General features: G+C 40.3%; 1 protein-coding gene across 5 annotated transcripts in view; it reads left to right on the forward strand.

Annotated features, from left to right (window-relative positions):
• The window catches only part of GTDC1 (glycosyltransferase like domain containing 1), a 181,074-nt gene that overhangs the window by 9,092 nt on the left and 152,241 nt on the right, over positions 1-19,741 (forward strand). For 3 of the 5 annotated variants that reach the window (XM_027890671.1, XM_027890672.1, XM_027890665.1), the window contains exons 2-3: positions 1,503-1,622; positions 15,438-15,634. The gene's annotated coding sequence lies outside the window, so the exon portion shown is untranslated. Of the gene's footprint in view, positions 1-1,502; positions 1,713-15,000; positions 15,102-15,437; positions 15,635-19,741 lie in introns of those variants that run through there. The other 2 variants (XM_027890667.1, XM_027890668.1) reach the window with 2 other exon arrangements.

A 19,741-nucleotide genomic window follows, 5' to 3' on the forward strand; every position in this document is an offset into this window, starting at 1 on the left:
AGAGGAAGAAGCTTATTGTTTTCAAAGTCCTGCAACCTGGACCTTGTTGCAGACCTGACCTTTGGAGCTGGAGCTGCAGAATGGGTGGATTGTGCTCTGACCTCTTCATAGTCTTTGGGACCATTGCTGGTCTTGGTTCTTTCTGTCTGTGTCTATCTTGCAGTGGGGAACCAAAAACTGAACAAGTTAAATCCAGCATCTTGTAGGTATAAGTGTTAAGGGAGGGGATTTTTTTTTAATAAGTTAGAAGAGAAAAAGCTTGGAGAACATTTACGTGGATCTGCACCCCTGGGTCAGTGGTGGTGCAGTTTATCTGAAACTCACCTTTAATTATACTTCTGTGTCTGATCCATGCACAGATGGTCATTCTTCATGGCTGCAGATCGACACTTCAAAAAAAAAATCTTTGGTCAATCAGATCTCAGTATTTGAAGTGTTTTGTGAATCATGTGGACAAGGGAGGGGAGGGCAAGAAATGGTCTCTCTACTTCAAACCCTCGTCTTTCATGCTCTTTGCTTCTAGCATAATCTGCAGGCATTTTTATGTTGGTGTTTTTCTACACCTGATGTGATCATAAATGCTAGATTTTATCCTCTGCACTGGCATTTCCAAAACTGAAGCAACGAAGAGATGCTGCAAAAGAGTTGGAAAGTAGCAAGGACTGTGGCTTACAGTTAAGGCAGATGTGATTGCAACATCTGTGCCTAGGAAAGCTGCAGTCTGATCTGCCTTCTGTCTTCAGGATTTCTGGGATTCCAGAAGCAGAAGTGGTGCAGATAAGACATGTCCTCTGAGGTTTTGTAAAGCTTCTGCTCGGATTGTAAAGCTCTTCTGTATTAGGCCCATGAGAAACACATCTCCTCTAGTGCAGCCAAATGGGTATCATTGTTTAATACTTCTCCTTGGGCTCTCCAGTGGTAACTCTGCTCCATGGTGGTATTTGTGAAGAAGAGCCTCTGTGGTTGCTTCTGTGTGTTGACTAGCTGAGCATATTACTGTGTGTGGTAATTTCTGACTTGGAAGCTGTGATGCGATCTGGAAGAGCTGTTTATAGAGGGTTTTCCACCTTTTTCCTTAAATTGGACTCTCTGGGCCTAAAACTTGGAACTTCCAACTTGAAATCTCGATTAGAACAGACTAGTAAATAGGAAGAAAAGCCCCAAAGCCTTGGCATCAGACAAGTGAAAATTCATTTTCTTTAATGATTCTCCTCTTTTCCAGCTGTGTTCTTGCAAAATGGGTCTTTGCCCTTGGTTTATTCTCAGCGCATCAACCCTGTTGGTTTCTGGGTGGCATGAAATTCTGCATATTCCTCTCTGGGTTATTAAGAAAGCCCTGCCCTTTTCCCTGATCTCCGAGCAGCAGTCGGGTTTCTACTTCCTGATTTCAGGACTGTCCTGCTCACGCTGGGGGCTCCCTGCTCGCTGTGCTTTGCTTTTGCTGTTGTCTCTTCTGAAGGCTGTGCCAGGTGAGTTGTGCTCTCTGTTCTTTCCCCTTTAAGGTGAGCTCCTCTGGCCCAATGTGCAGCTGGTGGGAAGAGGGAAGCTGGTGGCCTTCCTCTGCTCCAGCTGCGCCTTTTTGAAGGGACTCCACTTAAGGCAGTGCACAGCTGGCAAAGCAGGTATGATCCGTGAGAGTTCATCAGCAAACACTTCAGAAATGGAAAGATAACACTGCTCCAAGTTCATAAATGTGTTCTGCAGGAGAAGCAGTAAGTAAGTGGTTTGCATTATTTCCTTCCTGTGTAATCTTTATGTTGACGTCATCATAACAATGCCTGACAAATTAATGTGGTATTCTCTCAGTGATGTTAAAAATTTGATTACCTGAATATCGATGCTGTTCAGTGCTTAGAACTATTTGAAGAGTTTTATTCTTCACTGGATTATTATATGCTGTGTTGGAAGTTGAACAGTATATTTCACTGCAGAAATATACACTGCATTTTATCCTAAAATAAGTTCTTAATGGTCTGGATGTATTAATACTCATTTTCAAAGTTTACATTTTTAAATGTTAGTTATTAAATTCTGCTCAAGATGTAAACTCTATTCTGTCTTCTAGCGTTAATTATACAAGTTTGAAATTCTCAGTTTCATTTCAAGGTAGGGCTTTTTATTTGTATGTAGCTGTTGAAATAAATTACCAGTACAAGAAAACATTCTACTAATAAACGAGGGATGCCTGGAGTTGGCTCTGCTAACTGAGACAATTTAATTCATCCATCATCAGGGATGATGTTTCTTAGCAACACAAAGTATTTTCACCCGGGGCGCTTTCACAAACTTTCACATTTTTCTTCAAATACAGCCTTGGTAGTGTTTTATATGACCTGAAGTTCGTCCATCTGTCCTGAAGCTCCCAATACTTTTCCATTTTCTCCAGTGATCAAATGATCCGGTATATGTTTTTCTTTTTTTTCAGGTTAATAATACACAAGTTGACTAGAGAATCATTTCGCATGTCAGATTTTCCAAAGGGGTTCTGGGAAATTATTTGTTGCTCTGTATAGCAAAGCTAAAAGTTATTGAAAATGTGTTACAGTTTCATAATAAAACAGATCCGAAAAATATTGGCTTGGGAGCCAACTAAATGCTTTCTGATAGCCATAGCCTCAAGGGGGATACTTGGATCATTTGTAATAAAGGGATATCTTTGATATCTTTTGGTGAATTGACTAGTATTCTGTTTAGATCATAATTTATGAAAAAAAAACCTGTCTTGGTACTCGATGCTATATTATCAAGTTGTTTGGGTGTAAGAATTGCCTTAATGTATGGCCAGAATTTTCCATGTTTATTCTTTTAATGTGCTGTATGAAATCAGAAGCTGTTGATCCATTAAGACTCTCCTCCTTGCTTTCCATTTTTTTAAACGCATGTGGGGATGATTTGATCAGTGTAATTACAGCCTGGAATTGCTGGGGAAACTTGGCTTGCTCAAGAAACCCCTTCAGGTATGTAACAGGTGTTATCCAGTATGGAGAGCAAATATCTTCCAAGTGCAATGTGTTATTTTGCTTTGAGAAATAAAATGTCTTTAATTCTTGGTAAACCTCTCTGAAGACTTCTGTTATGTGATTAAACTTCAGCTTCTATCTTGAGAAGAAAAGTTTTAGGATGAAAGCTTCTCTATCAGCAGTGTGTAGTGATAAGTGTTTGAAAAATGTTGTGGTGAGGTAACTGCTACTTGGCTTATTTCACAGCAGAGGTGTACAGAAACCATTTTAAACAGTGGGAAAACAAAGTACAGAAATACTGGTTTGATTCTTCCTCTTGGTTAAAAAATGCTGTGTTGCAGCTCATGTCAGCTTTAATGTGCTGAGTTTTCATATCAGCATGTAAAGTTTTTGTACATTTATACAGAAAACAAATTGGAAGAGTTGGGATGCTGTTATAGAAGGTTTTACTGCTGGTGTTTTAGGCTATATTAATGCACAGGAGAGTATTTAGGGCCCTGAGATTTGCCAGCAAGGTCTGTGCTCGCTTTATCATTGAACTGGATGCTTTCCTGTAAGGATTACACCTCCTAAGTGACCTTGCTGGCAATTCCTGTGTGATTCCAAACTAAATGGCCCTGGATTTCTAGACGGTGTTTGTAATTCTGAGACACTTAATTGCATCTCTGAGCTTGGACATCTTGTTTCAGGTGATCTTTATTGCAGTGCTCGTGTTTCATACTCTGTTGTTCGTGTCCAGCATCTTGTGAGATCTCCGGGTGTTCCCCGGAGTCCTTTGAGGAACTGGCTTAAGTTGGAAGCTTGATCTGTTATCCCACAGCAAGCAGTACGTGAAGAAAGAAGGAAAGAACACTTTAGCAAAGGGCTTTGCTAGCAAAACCTTTGAAAGTCTTTGAAAACAGCAGCAGTCGCTTGTATCCTGTAAGTTGGAACTCTGGCAGCTTGGGGAAAGGTCAGGGCTCTGTCTGCTCCTGCAAGGCTTTGTTGTGTGTGGTGACAGACGGCGTTTCCACCTCTGCATTCTCATCCTCAGACATCTGGGAAGCTCCGGAATCAGTTGTAGGCTCTCCTTGCCCTTTCTGTTTGGAACATTCCCTGCCTGTAGGCGCAGTTGTGGTGGCTCCTCGAGGCACCTGCGCAGTCTGATGTCAGGGACTGATGGCTGGTGTTTGCCCTGCAATAAAATAATGTACCTGTGGCCACATTGCAAACCTCTATTTGCATCTCAGCGCATGATGTTTTGTTCTGTAATGCTGTGTGTAAAGACTGACTTGAAGGCTGGTAATATATTTTTTCAGAAAGTCAAATTTAAGGTATTTTTAAGTGTTGAAATCCCTCCATAAGTGAGATTCTGCTTTTCTATCTGCAAACCCAGTGTTGGAATATACAGAGCTAACAAAGGCTGCCACAGGCAAGCACAGCCTGTTTAATATGAAACCAAGTCTCCCATATACTCTCCAGAAATTAATCTGGGAACAGTTTAATTTTGGGGACAGTTTCGTTTGGGGTAGAGAAATGAAGAATTCCAGGGAATTCAAAAGCAAAATACAGCTCTCTGCTCTGAAGTACTGGAAGCAGTGCTGGTGATGTGTCAGTCCAAGGTGGAGAAGGGGAGAGAAAGAGCTTCTGGTAATTCCAAATAAGTTCTCTTTACTTGGGAACGTTTTTTATATGGCAGACTGGTTACTTAGGATAGGTAAATGTTAACAAAACAAGACACCTGAGTGCATTGCTAAGGACAAAATTAATTACTAAATGTTACTTTTAAACCACAGCCCCTCCTGCCTGCCTGAAGCAGCTGTTGTGGTCCTTCTCTTACCCCTGGTTTTTTTTTTTTTTCTCAACCAGGGATTTTCCCTATATTCTATACAGTTTTCCTATGGTTGGGTATAAAGACATGAAGAATTGATAAAAACTATCTTTTTGAAGGTAGTGAAAGGTCTGGAGTCAGTCTGATGAATAGAGGGGATAACTTGTAACGAGGAACACACAGTAGTGTCAGAAGTGTTGTAAATTTTCAAAAACTACTTTTCATCTTCATCCAACCATGATTCAAATAAAGAACATTCCCTTTATGGCCTGCAGCACAATACAAGTTGTACTTTGCTGGCTTTTGGTTAAAGCAATGAACATATTATTTGAATTTTAGGAAAGAGAATTTGAAAACTTACTATATTTAGGATTTAGTCTGAAGTTATAAGAATAACTAGTGGCTTTTGCTGTTGTTGCATCTCTCAGTGTTCATGTGCAAAGAATGACGTGATCAGAGTTGTCACTGGGAACATTTAGTTTTTCACGCGGAGTATTTTTGGGCAGCTCGTATTTGGAGGAACACGGGATGGGCTATAAAAGAACTAGTCGAAGAAATTACCATTTATGTTAAAAGGTCACAAATTAAAATTGTTTGGGCGCTGTTTCTGCAGTTAGTCTCTGCAAAAATAGGAGGTGAATGCAAACCAGTAAGACTAAAGCATTTCTCAAGGTAAATGTTTGACTTCTGGGATTCTTATAATTTAATGTAGTTGTGTCTTTTTGGAGACTCAGGAACGAAATGGTTTTAGGCTAATTGGGATTTAGACACACTTAGGGGAAATCAGATGTCCTGTACATTCAGTCCTTCTGTCACTTGTTGGCATATAACTTGTGCTAGGTGAGAGTTACTTCCATGGATTTTGATTGAGGGGAAAAAAAATTATTATCTTTGGATCACTCAGGAATTGAAGTAAGAATACTATACTTTGGTAACTTTTGGAAGCTCTATGAGAGCTCTTTTAAAATTTTATTATTTTTGGTATTATTTTGTTTTCATGGGGTTTCTGCAGACTATGGAATTTCCAAGCCTGGACCAGGCTTGCTTTTACAGTGCCTGGCAGTGTAACATCAGGTGGTGTAGTGTGACTTGTGTGACTCAGGATGATTGTAACCCACACCTCTTCTCCTTCCCACAAATAATTTTTTTTTTTTTTTTTTTTAAACTCTGTGAGTGTTGCTATTTGTAATGAGGACTGATGGAACATCAGTCCTTTTCTGTATGTGAGGTATGTTTGAAGTGATGTGGTAGGCTGTTGCTTAGGTCAGTGTAGACCCAGCTCTACAGAAAACACTGTTTAGGAAGCTGCATAAGCTTAGATGCTGCAATACGAGTTTTGGGTCTAGATTTTATGTTCTAATAGAGACTCAACAGCCTTGAGGAGAAGACTGTCTCTGTGGCTTGTGGTAGAAATAGGTAACACTTCCCAGTGAGGCAACTGGCACACTCTACGTCTACTTTTTCCAATCCATGCTGTGGGGTTTAGTGCTTTTTGCAGTCAGGGCAGGCTACTGTGAAACTTATTTGATAAATTTTAGTTTGTCTCATCATCACAATACTTTAAGAATAAGAGAGATGACTTAACATTGGGTGACTTCTTTCTGATGCAATAAGCAACCCTTGCATTCTGTATCAGTTTTGGAAACAAGCCAGTGGGGTGTGTGTATACATATACATGTATATATTTCACAGAATTGGAGAATGGTTTGGGTTGGAAGGGACCTTAAACATCAGATATATATATATATATTTAAAGTATAGAACATCCTGAAATAGGTACAATGGAATCCTAGTTATACAAACAAAAAGTGCGCATCGAAGTAGTTGTGTATTCAGTGTTAGTGATCTGTATTTCATGTGAAAGACTGACCTTTGCAGGACCTTTTCTTCAGAAGTAAAGAATGGGCTGATCTGTTTCTCCCACAGTTGGAAGGGCAGTTGGAAATTTGGTTGATCTTATTTTTTTCAGCATAACTATCACAGGGAATGATAGGACCAGTTGCTGAGATTGCAAAGGACTGTGCAGCCCCAGGCATCTTCCCCTGTGTGCGAAGAATGATTCTGTTTAATGCAAAAAAATATGAAGTGCCTGAGTTCAAACTGAGCGCTGATTCAGATCAGGAAAAACAGGATCCTTCCCAGTGACTTAAAATGAATGCATGAGACTTATATATGGTAGTTCATATAAATCAAGGTGAATGGGCATTAAATTACACATTCATCATTATGATTATCACTTGAACTGCCTAGCGTGTGTAACCTGGTAAGCATTGACCAGTATTGTATTTAACTTTAAAGACAGTATTAGAACATCATATTCTGAATTTTATTGAATTGATTATGGTGGTCTAAAGCTCAGCAACTCAGAGTTTGAGGCAGAGGGACTTTGGGCTGTTGAAAGTTGTTTTAAAGGTTCAGTGCTGTTAGAGGTTGTTGCTTCCGCTAACAAGACTCCCAAAGAAAGCTTTAAGAATGTTTTATGGTATCCAGATAAGAGATTGAGATGTTGTCTTCAAGTGTTTAAATTAATTTTATGAAATTAAGAAGAGATGTGAGCATGGGTCACTCTTCAGAACTGAAAGGTCACAGAATAGTTTGGATTGGAAGGGCCTGTAAAGCTCATCTTGTTCCACTACTCTGTCATGGGCAGGGACACCTTTTTCTAGACCAAGTTGCTCCAAACCCTGTCTGTCCAACCTGGCCTTGGACACTTCCAGAGATGGGGCAGCCACAGCTTCTCTGGGCAACCTTTGCCAGGATCTCACAACCCAACAGTCAGGAATGTCTTCCTGATACCAAATCTAACCCTGCCCTCTGTCAGTGGGAAGCCATTCCCTCTTGTGTCACTCCAGGCCCTTGTCCACAGTTGCTCTCCAGCTCTCCTGAAGCCCCTTTAGGCACTGGAAGGTGCTCTGAGGTCTCCGTGGAACCTTCTCTTCTCCTGGCTGAGCACCCCCAGCTCTCCCAGCCTGTCTCCATAGGAGCGGATCTGGGTCTTTGCTTGATTTAAAGTCACTAAAAATTTCCATCAGAGCTTCTCTTGGTGTCGACAGTCTCTAATCACTTAGGGTGTTTTTCTGCACGTGAGCTTAGAAAAGACCATCTTAAATTTGTGATTTTTGAAGGGAGGGAGGAAACCCACATATTTTCATTGTTAGTGGAAACTGCAGATGTGAAGCTAAAAGAGGAACACAGAGGGGCATCCTCTGTAGGTTGTCCACAGCGTGTTTGGTCAAGAAAAGAAGCAGTTTAGGGAACGTGACGTGTGGTTCTTGATGCAGAAAAAAGCTTCTGTATGCCTAATACATTGGAAAACATTGTTCAAGAGCACGTCTTCCCCATGCAAAATTTGCCCCTCTAGTTTTATTAAGGTCAGTATCCATGTAGGTTCTCTCATACATACTCAGTGTGGTGCCTCAGGTCAGCTTTGGCTTGTAAGTGCAACTTTAAGGAATGTTTTGTCTGGTCCTGTTAAAAAAGCATCTCTGCAAGTTGTTTGTGTAGAAACTTATTTACTTCTACCCTTCCTGGGCTTGCCTTCAGTTCCTGCTTATAAAATAACAACTGTAAATGAAACATTGTGCTTAACAAAGTTTGTGGAAATAATCCTTGTGTGTATACATGCACTCATTGACTGCTTTTTGGTATTAATTTTAGGTAATGATTTCTCTTCTGGATGTTTAGGCAGACTTTTCTGTTCTTTACTAAAACTGACCGTGGAAAAAAATGTGTTGTGAGTTTTGTGAGAATAATGACTGTGTTGTAAATTGGTGAGTATTAGAGTGAATCTGGTATTCAGGGAGGAATCATCAGAATGCTGTTTCATAAAAGTCAAATAAACTCAGTGACTGCATCAAGTGGGCAAGTTCACATGTCCCTGAAGTTCTTTGAACATCCTGGCTTTACTCCTCACTACTGGAGAGGTGTCTGCTCTTCATCATGTGTTGGCATGTTCCCTGAGAATCAGCATTCCTCTTCTGTATTATTTCTTGATGGTTTTTTCATTAATCCTTCGAAAGTACTGGACTGCTTAATGGAGTTGGAATAAGAAAATAATGCATTTTCAGAAAGTCTTCCAGTGTGTTCTGTTTTGTTTCTGTGTCTCACCTAAGTGCTAGTCAGTGAACTGATTCTAATTCCAGTCACTGCTCAGGTGAGATCAAGGTGGAGAATACACTCTGTAAATTAGGTGTGAAACGGCTGGGGAAAGGCACAAGTGGTGCTGTGCAGGGCCAAGGCAGGTCTTGCTGGGCTTGGTTTTATCTCTGCTCCCTTGTGAGTCAGGGCAGGCTGGCAGGGCTGGCGCTCAGCTGGAGCGAAGTGATATCCTGGGAAGAAACCGGTCCTGTAGGAAACTGTGAGGTGTTAATTTTCCACCTGTGCTTGTGCATCTGTTTTATTGCTTGAGTTGTCTGTCTCCTGGGCTGTGCTGTTCTGGTGACAGAGGCAGAGAAGAGGGAACTTGGTCTCTCTTCACTTCTGCTGCTGTAGCACAGCTTTGCGATGCGAAGCCTCGTTTGGTGAACCTCACTGATGGAGGTCCTGCAAGTGTGTTTAGCTCAGTGGTTTCCTGAAGCATCTCTTGTGGGGAGGGGCTGATTCTGGGGCTGGATGGTGGATACTCACCCTCAAAGGAGCATCCCAAGGAGGTGGACACCCCACCTAGCAGCAGACTCCTGTGACTTCTGCCTGCCCCATTGCCCAGCGGCCAAATTCATGGCACAGCACCAGGCTGTTGGTTGGAATGAAGGAGAAAAGAGGCAGGTTATTTGGGAAGCTGCTTCTCATAACTGGCGTTTCCTTAAACAGTTTAATTCTTAGTGGCTACTGAAGAATTTTTACCTTTATCTCAGTTTTTCCATTAGCCTTCTTAAGGCTATTGGTAGCTGATGCCTTGTGCCTCTTGATGCCTTAATAAAAGCATGGTCAGATTTCTTTTTAAGTATTGCTTGCCTGTCCTGGAATTAAGGTTTTCTTATGCTTAAACTTCTGAAATTCTGTGCTGGTAGTAGAGAGCCACAGGCCATCAAGGGCCACAGTTTTGCTTATAAATAAGATCAAAGTATTTTAACAAAAAATTGTTACCAATTACCATTAAGGTTTCTGCTTAAAGCTTAAGCTTGAAGTTTATGATATTACATAGATAGTGAAAAAACTTAAGTAGTGTTTCTTGTGTGTCAGATAATTTCAGAACTGGATTTATTATAGGTGTATTGTGATAGACAGAATTAGAATGTTCCCTGGAAGTGACTGTCTGCTGAAGATGTCCACTATAATCTCTGGAGGAACTGACCTGGGTGTAATTAATTGTTTATTGAAAGAAATCTGTTTATCTGCTATGTGAACAATGGAAAAAGAGAGCAAGACATCAGAAGTAAAGGTCCAGCTGCTTCCACTTTTCAGGTTAAAAATCCTCCATCCCTGAAAATCCAACCTTGGCAGATGGTAGATGCCAAGGATGGAGACCTGGGGCTTGTGTTGCTTCCACTTAATTTCCCCAAAATTCTTTTGCCCAACCTGAAATCATTCTGTTGAATGTATCTTCCCCCTAGCACTCTCGTGTTCAACAACCTGTAAGTTCTGCTCAAACTGTGAGTTTCAGAGTGTTTCTAATGCTCTGTTTGAGGGCAAGGTTGCTGTTATTTTTTTTCTTTAAATTTTAAGAGCGTTTTATATAATGATGTTCCTGTCATGCTTTTGGCCATGAATCAGCACAGCATTTCTGTGCTGGCTTTAATTGAAGCGTGGAGTTGTCTCACTGTGCAAATGTTGAAGTGACTGAGACTATTAATTAAAATTAAGTATCTGCATAAGTGCTTTTTCTAAAAATAAGTTGCTTCATAACAGCTTTGGGCAATATTTGGGGAGGAGGGGGATGTTTTTTTCAAACTTTAGAAATAGGTATATAATTCTCTCCAAACTGTTATGATGATAAAACATCGCAGCAATACCAGAGGGCAGAATGTTCATGGAGTGGAGTGTGAGCTTTCTGTCTTGTCAGATGTCACCGAAGCTGCAATTTATTGATTTTTTAAACAGAATAAAACTGTTACGGCTTTTGTATTGCACAGAGAGTGGTGTCAAGGAAAACTGTAGGAGAAGTTACTGCTTAAGCTACCCCTGTAGTGGAAACACACAAGTTACAGGAATCAGTCAGTTCTTTATCTTCCTTAGAGTGCCTGGTTACAACTCTGTTTTTCTTGCATCAGTTACTTAAAACCGGTGCTTCTCAGTGTGAGACTCCTTAGCTGCTTGTGCTGTGTGTCAATTTATGTTTTCTAGCTGTAGTGGAGGGCATTAAAAATATTATCAGGGAATACTGAGCTGTGGGTTTTCCCATATGTATTAGACAATTTACTACACAAATTTACTGTACAATTTACTTTATAAAATTATCTGGTTTATTAATTCTCACGGCACCTTGGCGAAATCGCGTCCTTTTATCTCCCTAATCTGGCTCTTTACCAGACTCACTTTATCCTGCCAGCCTGGTACCTTTTTTCTGATTTCTTTTAAAAATACAGGCTCCAGCATTCCCCTACCTGCAGCAAACCAGTGGAGGGAAGAAATCACTGGAAACATGGAAGAGGGGAATGTGTATTGAGCTGCCTGTGCTGTCAGGTTTCGGATCGAACCTTTCTGTCCCTCCTTGCAACTCTTATTTTTAAGAGCTCTGATGTGCCTTTTTGCAGGTATTTGTGATGTCTATAAAGCACTGACTGCGTTGTTAAGCAGGAGAAGATGAGGGACCTTAAAGCATGTGATACCAGCTGGGGTGGTGTCGTTTTCCTGGGGTCGCACAGAGGTCTGAGGTCGGATTCAGAGTTGGAGCACAGGTGTTTCCTGACCCCAAGATGATGTTTCTGAGGTGCTTCAGCATGATGTGTGTTGATATCCCCAGCTGTTAAGTTTTTGCTGCTGCATTGCCTAGTCTTTATATTTTATTCTGTAGTTAGTAGTAGAAGCTGAGAGTTCACTGTTTGTTCTTGCTGAACATCACATGGTTGTTTCTAGAAGTGGGACTCTGTAGGTTCCTGTTTTAAGTCATTAATTAATATTGTTGGCGGGGGTTGCATTTGTCTAGTGTCAGTGCTAAAAGTTTCTGAAAAGTACTGCCACATGAACTCAAAGCAAAATTTACATTGTTTGGGGGAAAAACACCAATGCTGCCATCTTTGCTATGAGCACATCAGTCGCTCTTTATTGCTTTTTTAAATTTGATTTCGTTGTAGTGTGGCAAGCTTTTCAATAAACATAGTGGTTTCATTTATATAACAGTAGAATTATTGTTAATGCACGGTTTCATACTGCGAATTACGTATGTAATACCGTGTCCAGTGGGATCCTGTATCACAAAATTTGCATAGTTATAGTGCTGGTGACATCGTATCTCATACAAAGAACCCAGGGACCTGATACAATATCAGTAAAACTGTCTCATAGGTATGATTCAAACAGTTTTATTAGCAACATATGGGGTATGAAGGAGCCACAGAGGGTAGTTTTGAGTGTAAGGGTGCTGGCCTATCTTTTTCAGCCTGTAATTATATCAGTCCTCTTCTATGGCATTATTTGTTGCTGCTCTGGGATTGCTGAAAAATAACTACTAATATGATGACACAAAGGATCAGAATAAATTATAATTGTTGACTTTACAAGAAATTCATTGGCAAAAAGGCTTAGTGTCCTAAGCTCGGGTGTCATTTCTGGTGCAGCTTCAGAGCTAAGCCACTGTTCTAAATAATACATTTTTGAAAGTCTTGGGCTTTTCTGGCAACCTTATCCTGCTGTAATGGATGCTTTTGTGATCTGACAGATACGAGGAAGAAACTTTTTGGCTGCATTTTGGTTTTTAATCTTGAGCTAAGGGAGTGCATTTTGTTTAATTGATAGTAGGATGTTGAACTCTTGTTCCCCAAATGGAACATATTCTAATTAATCATCTTGAAATAAAGAGTTCATTATTTAAATTATGACACTAAAAACTTGTGAAAAATATAATTAGAAAATTACAGTAGTGCTCTGTTTAGTTGTACTTCTTAAAGTCATGATATATATTAAAAATTAAACTTTTTACATGTTGTAAAAGTGAAAAAAGTTTGGGGGTTTAATGTTCCTGCCAGTTGGCTGATTGAAGAGCCACAGTGTGTGTGGAGCTGTTAGACAAAAATACTATTGACTGCTTCCCTGGTAATTTATTGAAATCCTCGTGTTTTAGAAGGTCTGGGCTGAGCGATGTCCTTTTGCACAACAGGCTGTGTGGAGAATTAGGGCTGTTACGTGGATTCTGCTCAGAATTACTTCTGAACTCTGTTCTTCCACATGGAGGTTCAGCACTTTAAAAACAGCCTGGGAGAGAGAACAGGCGAAGATCAGCAGGAGAGCTGTGAGGGTGGGTCATCTGGGACCTCTATGCTGCTTCACTGGTGTAGAAGCATCTTTTCATCCATTTTTCCCCATTCCATTCCCATTGTTTCAGAGTAGGTCCATACTATAACCTATAACGTCTCAGTATCTGTAAGGGATCCTGAGAATTCTCCCTCTCTTGTTTTCAGGTAGGATGAAACGTGCTTGGATCATTCCTGACTTAATCAAACATTGAAAAAAAGTACAGTAAAAAAAAGTAATTTGTCATTTAATTGCTAAACTGCTTCTTTCTTAGGGTTCAAACTTCCCATACAGCTGAAGCATTTCTGGTCAAAGGGGAGAATTAAGATTAGTTTGATGTGACTTTTGTTTTTTCCCCTGACAAATCTTGCCTGGCCAGTCCTCTAGGTGTGTTCATGTAGGTGGTTTACTCTCTTTGTTAGACATCCCATGGGTATGGAAGTAAGGATTAATTGTCTGTAATTCTCATTTTCTTCTCCGTTGGGTAGATTTTTTTGCTGGTATTTCAAGTCTTTAGGAGCTTTTCTGACTTTCACAAGCTTTTGAATGTAATTGCAGGTGACTGAGCAGCTATTTCAACTAGTTCCTTTGGTATTCAGTAAGGACCCCAGACTTTGCCAGTTTGAATTTGTTTTGAGAAATACCCTCTCATCCTCCTTCTACCTTATCTCGATGGAAGCTTTGACTGGAAACTCTCTGACGATTGCTGTTGAAAATCTCAAGTTCTTCTGTGAAGACTGAAGCAAAAAAGTATTTAAACCTTGTCATTTTGAGAAATAACTAGAAACATGTTGTCTGACTTGCGATTGAGAAGCGGGCAGATACCAACTTTTAGGTGTATAAACATCACAATCTTCTGATCTTTGTGTCTAATGCAGTCATTCCTCTGGCTCCTGCACAACCAGCTACAGGGTGAAATGGTCATTTTCAGCCTGTCTCCAAGTCAACTCACTCTTTAGACATCATTAAGCATAAACTTTTACTGTTTTAATATATCTTTTTCCCCTTTTTAACGTCATTTTGCTTTTTTTCATACTTTATTGTTTTCTCCTTTCCCAGATCATTTTTTGTTTGGAGTAGAAAGTTCACACCCACTTTGCTAAAGATGGTGAAGGAGTGATTTCTGAAATCAACTATTAAATAAAAAAAAATTATATAAACATATCTGGACATCACATCATAGGGACTTCAGAGCTGTCTCAGGAGCTTCTAGAACCACTCATGTTAATTGTTGCATATCTTGTAAATGTGTTTATTTCAAAGTACTGGAAGACTTCCAAAAAGTTGCTGTATTGAAAAGGGCAAAAAGGATGTCACAGTGGATTTAGCCCAGGACAAAATAAACTAAAGGTTAACTTGGGCTTCCATCAGTAAAGGCTTAAAAGCTGAAAAAAAAATTAAATAATTATTGTTGGTCACTATGGTTTTGTGATAGAAGGATTTGTGAGACAAAGCTGATGTGTTTTTTTAATAGGATTGTGTGTCTGGCCTACGTTGCTATATTAAACTAATTTCTTTTAAAGCATTAAATCTTTGCAAGACAGTATTTTGATATAAAAACTTGGATTGTATGTGGCTGAGACACAGAAAATATTAAAATTGCCCTGTTACTTTAAAGTGTAACTTTTAATAGGATGAGAAAGAGCTACATTTAGCGGGTCTTCAGCGTGTTCATGGCTTAACCAGCAGTTTCATTGGTGATTGAATTTTTGCTGCTTTATTTTTCAGATGATGCAAAGGAATACTTCCAGTCAGGCACATAGTTCAGACATGGAAATACAGGAAAACTGTAGCTGGTACAGAAAACAGGTTGGGAAACTCCGATGTGAGGATACATGGGGAGAGGCAGGGAGAGCTGGGACAGTTTAGCCTTGAGATGAGTGGGCTCGGAGGCACAAGCTGAAATAGAGGCAATTGCATTAAAACATGGAAAGTTTTCTGCTGTGAGTGGTCAGACATTGGACCAAGTTGCCCTAAGAGGCTGTGGAGTCTCCATCTGTGGAGATACTTTGGGATAAATATTTGTGTGATGTAGTATTGGATAGTAATCGGATGACGCTTCTTCACAGAATGGTTTGGGTTGGAAGGGACCTTCAAGATGATGTAGTTCCACCCCCTGCCATGGGCACCTTCCACTAGCCCAGGTTGCTCCAAGCCCTGTCCAAGGCTGGTCTTCAGCATTTCCAGGGATGGGGAGTCCACAACCTCTGTGGACTCTTGTTAGGCTAAAAGAGTTGGAAAGTTAAGTCAGATCAGCTTAAATTCTCTTTTCTTTTCAGCCCTCAACTCTGCTCAGATTGAAGAATGCTACTACAATTACACTTTGTCATCTGTCCATTGAACTGAAGCAGATAGAATGGGTTGGAAAAAGTCCTGCTCACCCCTGGGATCCACAGCCAAGATTTCCCAACTGCTTTGATGAAGAGGTCTGAAGCAGCACGGCCTGGTATTTTGGTGCTCCCGGTTTTGGATGCAGGTAACAATCCTTCTGATAAATATGATGTTTTTCTTAAAAGAAAAAGAGAGAGGGTGTAGTTCCCTATTTGACAGGTCCAGTAGGTTTGGAGTTCTTAATGTTAGTAGGTGTCTATTAGTGATTTTTTTATTGTGCTTGCCCTGAAACAAGGGCACAGTTCACATTGTGCTCCCAGTTCATGGCAAGTGTGGCAAGGTTACAGATTTTGGGAATCAAAGGAATCTTTCCTTCAAGGCAAGATTAGTGACATGCTTCATAATTTCACTTTTTCTCCTTTTTAATCAAAACCTGGATTCACGTGGTTTAAGCAGAGGGGGAAATGTTAAAATCATCAGTGAAGTATGTCTGGTAACAATTGTGCTGTACCTATAATTCCTGTGGCTGTACAGGAGTGACAGACTGACAGACCCAAGTGACAGGTGGACCCTACAGTGAAAGAGGAAGAGATGACTGAAAATATTTGGCCATTCAGATATGTATTTCCTACTTACTATACTACGTCCTCCCACCAAAAAAATGAAAATGTGGAATTCCACTGTTCAAGCTAATGGTAGCCAACAGTGAATTGAGGGTGTATTTTATTGTTTTTGATGGGGAAAATTAGTTTTCCTCGCACTGAGAATCAATAAATTTTCAATATTTTCAAGTTAAATATTCAATATTATTAATTAAATACTTAAATATAAAGTCTCTAAGATTTTCAAGATGAAAAGACTCTTAATCATAACAGCTTCTGTGCCTGTAAAACTGATCTAAGCCTGGTCCCTTTAAGGAAACAAGCAGGTGTGGCACAGGGTGTCACTGCCATTCCCTCTCTTCTCCCCTTTCCTTTCCAGTAGCTTCTGACTTCATTAGGCAACCTGTACTGAATTTAATAGAAGAGTAACAAATTAAAGGTATTAATATAGATGTGTGGTAAAGTAATAAAAAGACAGTCTTACTGTCCCTTGCAACAAGGGACCTTGAAGCTCATCCCATTCCAAACTCCCACCGTGGGCAGGGACACCTTCCCCTAGACCAGGTTGCTCAGGGTGGCATCCAAGCAGGTCTCAAACACTTCCAGGGATATGTTACATCCTTACAGGAGCTATTTTTGTCCTGAGCATTTAGGTTTTTCAGGGATTTTTTAAATTCTAAAAGGTGTCTTGCTAAGAAGCTCTTTATCAGCTGCTTTTTATTGTAAAGATGAAGGATTTTTTCCTATCATTCTTCATTCAGTCTTTCCAATAATGCTAATAAAATAGGAGTATTATTAAACTATCAGTTGAGTAGTCAGGAGTCTTTAGGGAGTAAGTAAATTGTACAAGAACAGCTTTTTTTGTATTTTAAAATTCTGTGGGGTGTAGTCAATGAATGGTATGTCATTCTCAGTGTAATGTAGGAAAGATTTGCCTAATTTGATTATTTTCAGAGACAGCCAGTGAGATAGCAAAGCCACAAGAAATAAGTTGTTGAAAAAGTAGATTTTTTTGGAAAGCCTAGATCTTGAGTAATGCATTTTCTTGTAGGTACTGCAAGGAAATAACAGACTTTCAATTATGTACATGAAATCAATGCCAAGGACTGTATATTTTTAAGTAGCGAATTAATTTATGATTAAAGTTTTAATTATTTGTTTGTGTCCTAATTTCTGCCACATTTCAAATTTAATTAAATTTGAGATACAGGGGTAAACAATAAACTCCAGTCCCTTCCCTTTTTCCCCAGTGGTTAAAACCACCACGGTGCTTTCTCGGTGGGGGGTTTTGCCTCAGGAATTGGGCAGAGATGAAAGTTCACATAATCATAAAGTAGTGTTCTGGTGTGTGTCAGCAGGTGAGAGAGGACAGGTAGGACATCCCCTGTCCAGAGCTGGGGACAAACAGCCTCACGTAGGAAGAACAGTATCTTTCCTCTGATGCAAACCCCAAGTTAGTGATGTTGATGTGATGGGAGTTAAAAAGAGCCAGGCTGGTTCACACAAATATTACATATAGAGTATTTTTTTACAGTAAACTGTAAAAATGGTCTGTGTTTTGAAGAAAGAACTGAGAACTGTCACAAAATCAATCAGGTTGGAAAAGACCTCTGAGGTCGTCGAGTCTAACCTGTGACCGACCTCTACCTCGTCACCCAGACCAGAGCGCTGAGTGCCACATCCAGTCATTTCTTAAACACCTCCAGGTACGGTGCCTCCACCACCTCCTGGGCAGCCCATTCCAATGTTTAATCACACTGTATGTGGGAAATTCATCCTGATGTCCAACCTTCTACGATTTGCATTTCACAGGATAAGGTTCTCAGAAGTTATTGAGAGTCTTTGAAATGCCATTTCCAGATTTAGGTGTAGGTGCTCACATGTCGGTGCTCAAAATCTCATTGTTAACTCCATGAGACTTTCACCTTCTCCTTTTGAAAATGTAGCTTCAAGTTACTCGGGTGTTTTTTCTAAAATACTTTAAATTGTGCAATTTCATCTGCTGTCAAGCACAGGGGATGGAACAGGCACTGAAATACCATGAGCACATGCAAAGCAATCACAAGCCTGAGGGCAGACAGGTGTTTATTGGGGTGAGTGGAGATTGGATGGAGACCACCAGTGCTGCTCCTGGAGGTGACCAACTTCCAGTATCTCTTTATTCCAGGCGTATCCTGGGTAGGTGAGCACAACCTGTCCATCTGCAACTCGTTTCATGCTTCAGTGGCAGTTAAGTGGCTCCATAAACATTAGTGAGTTCCACATGTAGGCTTTGGTACGTGAGTGTTGTTAAAGGTAAAAGAAACCAGAGGATTGGTCTCAGCCTTTGGCTCATTTGCTGCACCAGGGTGCTCATAAAAATGCAACACAGTGTGCAGGTTGCAGAATTATGGAGGTGATAGTTGTGTTCTTGGCTGCTCAGGTCCAGGAGAATGAAAGCTTCTGCTATGGTCTTCTCCCATCCACATCTCTCCTTCACAAGCCCTTCCCCTGTCATCTGAGCACTCAGCTTGTTCCTCATCCCGTCTGGAAAAGTGGCAGAGTGCTGATGACCAGCTGGATTGCGGGGTGCATCTGTTCACTCTATCTGATCTGTTTCTGTTCATAGAATCCTAGAGTGGTTTGTGTTGAAAGGGACCTTTAAAGGCCATTTAGTCCAACTGCCCCTGCAATGAGCAGGGACTTTTGTTGTTTGAAACTAGTTCCTTTTGAATTTGTACATTTGTCTTGTGTGGTCAGTCGTCGTTTTCACAAAGGACATGCAACTCTGTTTTAAATTGAATTAATTTCATTTATAACAAGGCTAATTTTCACAAGTAAAAGTCTAATAGAAGCCTAGCTGATGTAAGAATTTTTCAAAATCAGTGGAGGCTTATAAATCATAAAACTTAATTTAAAACCAAGAAAGGAAGGAATTCTTCCCTGTGAGGGTGGGGAGGCCCTGGCACAGGTTGCCCAGAAAACTGTGGCTGCCCCTGGATCCCTGGAAGTGTCCAAGGCCAGGTTGGACAGGGCTTGGAGCAACCTGGGCTAGTGGAAGGTGTCCCTGCCTATGGCAGGGGGGTGGAATGAGATGAGCTTTAGGGTCCATTCCAACCCAAACCATTCCAGGATTCTGAAAAATTCTGAAGTCTTCCATTGCTCTTTAGGGTGTTACTGTGAGAAGCTTGTTGGTTGATTTTTTTTTTCTTTTTTTTTTTTTTTTCCTGAATTATGAAAGTGTAGCACTTTAAAATCTGAGGAATGTGTCTTGGTGCAAAGCAAAACAGTATCCTGTGTTCAAACAGTAGCAGCGAGGAAGGAGTTCAGACAGTCTTGAATCATGTGGTTACTGCTGTGGAGGTGCTTCAGAGACTAAAACTAGAACCCCTTCTCACACGTCTCCCCTGCAAAAGAAAAGGCAAGTGTAGACCTTGAGTTGGTGCATTGTATGTACTCATATCTATTTATACATAGGCTGATAGGTGTTTTTCCTGACAACTTAAATTTGAATATTATCTACTGGAAATTTCACAGGATTCTGGTAAAAAGCTAATAATTATTTTTAGGTGATTTCCAATGTGTAATCTCATTAGCTCACTGTTTCAGCATATTTTTTAACAGTATCTTCTCTCTCTCTCTCTCTCTCTCTCTCTCTCTCTCTCTCTCTC

This window comes from Empidonax traillii, unplaced genomic scaffold, assembly GCF_003031625.1.
Source record: "Empidonax traillii isolate 1590-97213 ecotype Southwest subspecies unplaced genomic scaffold, ASM303162v1 scaffold294:size1087701, whole genome shotgun sequence".
Taxonomy (NCBI): Eukaryota; Metazoa; Chordata; class Aves; order Passeriformes; family Tyrannidae; genus Empidonax; species Empidonax traillii.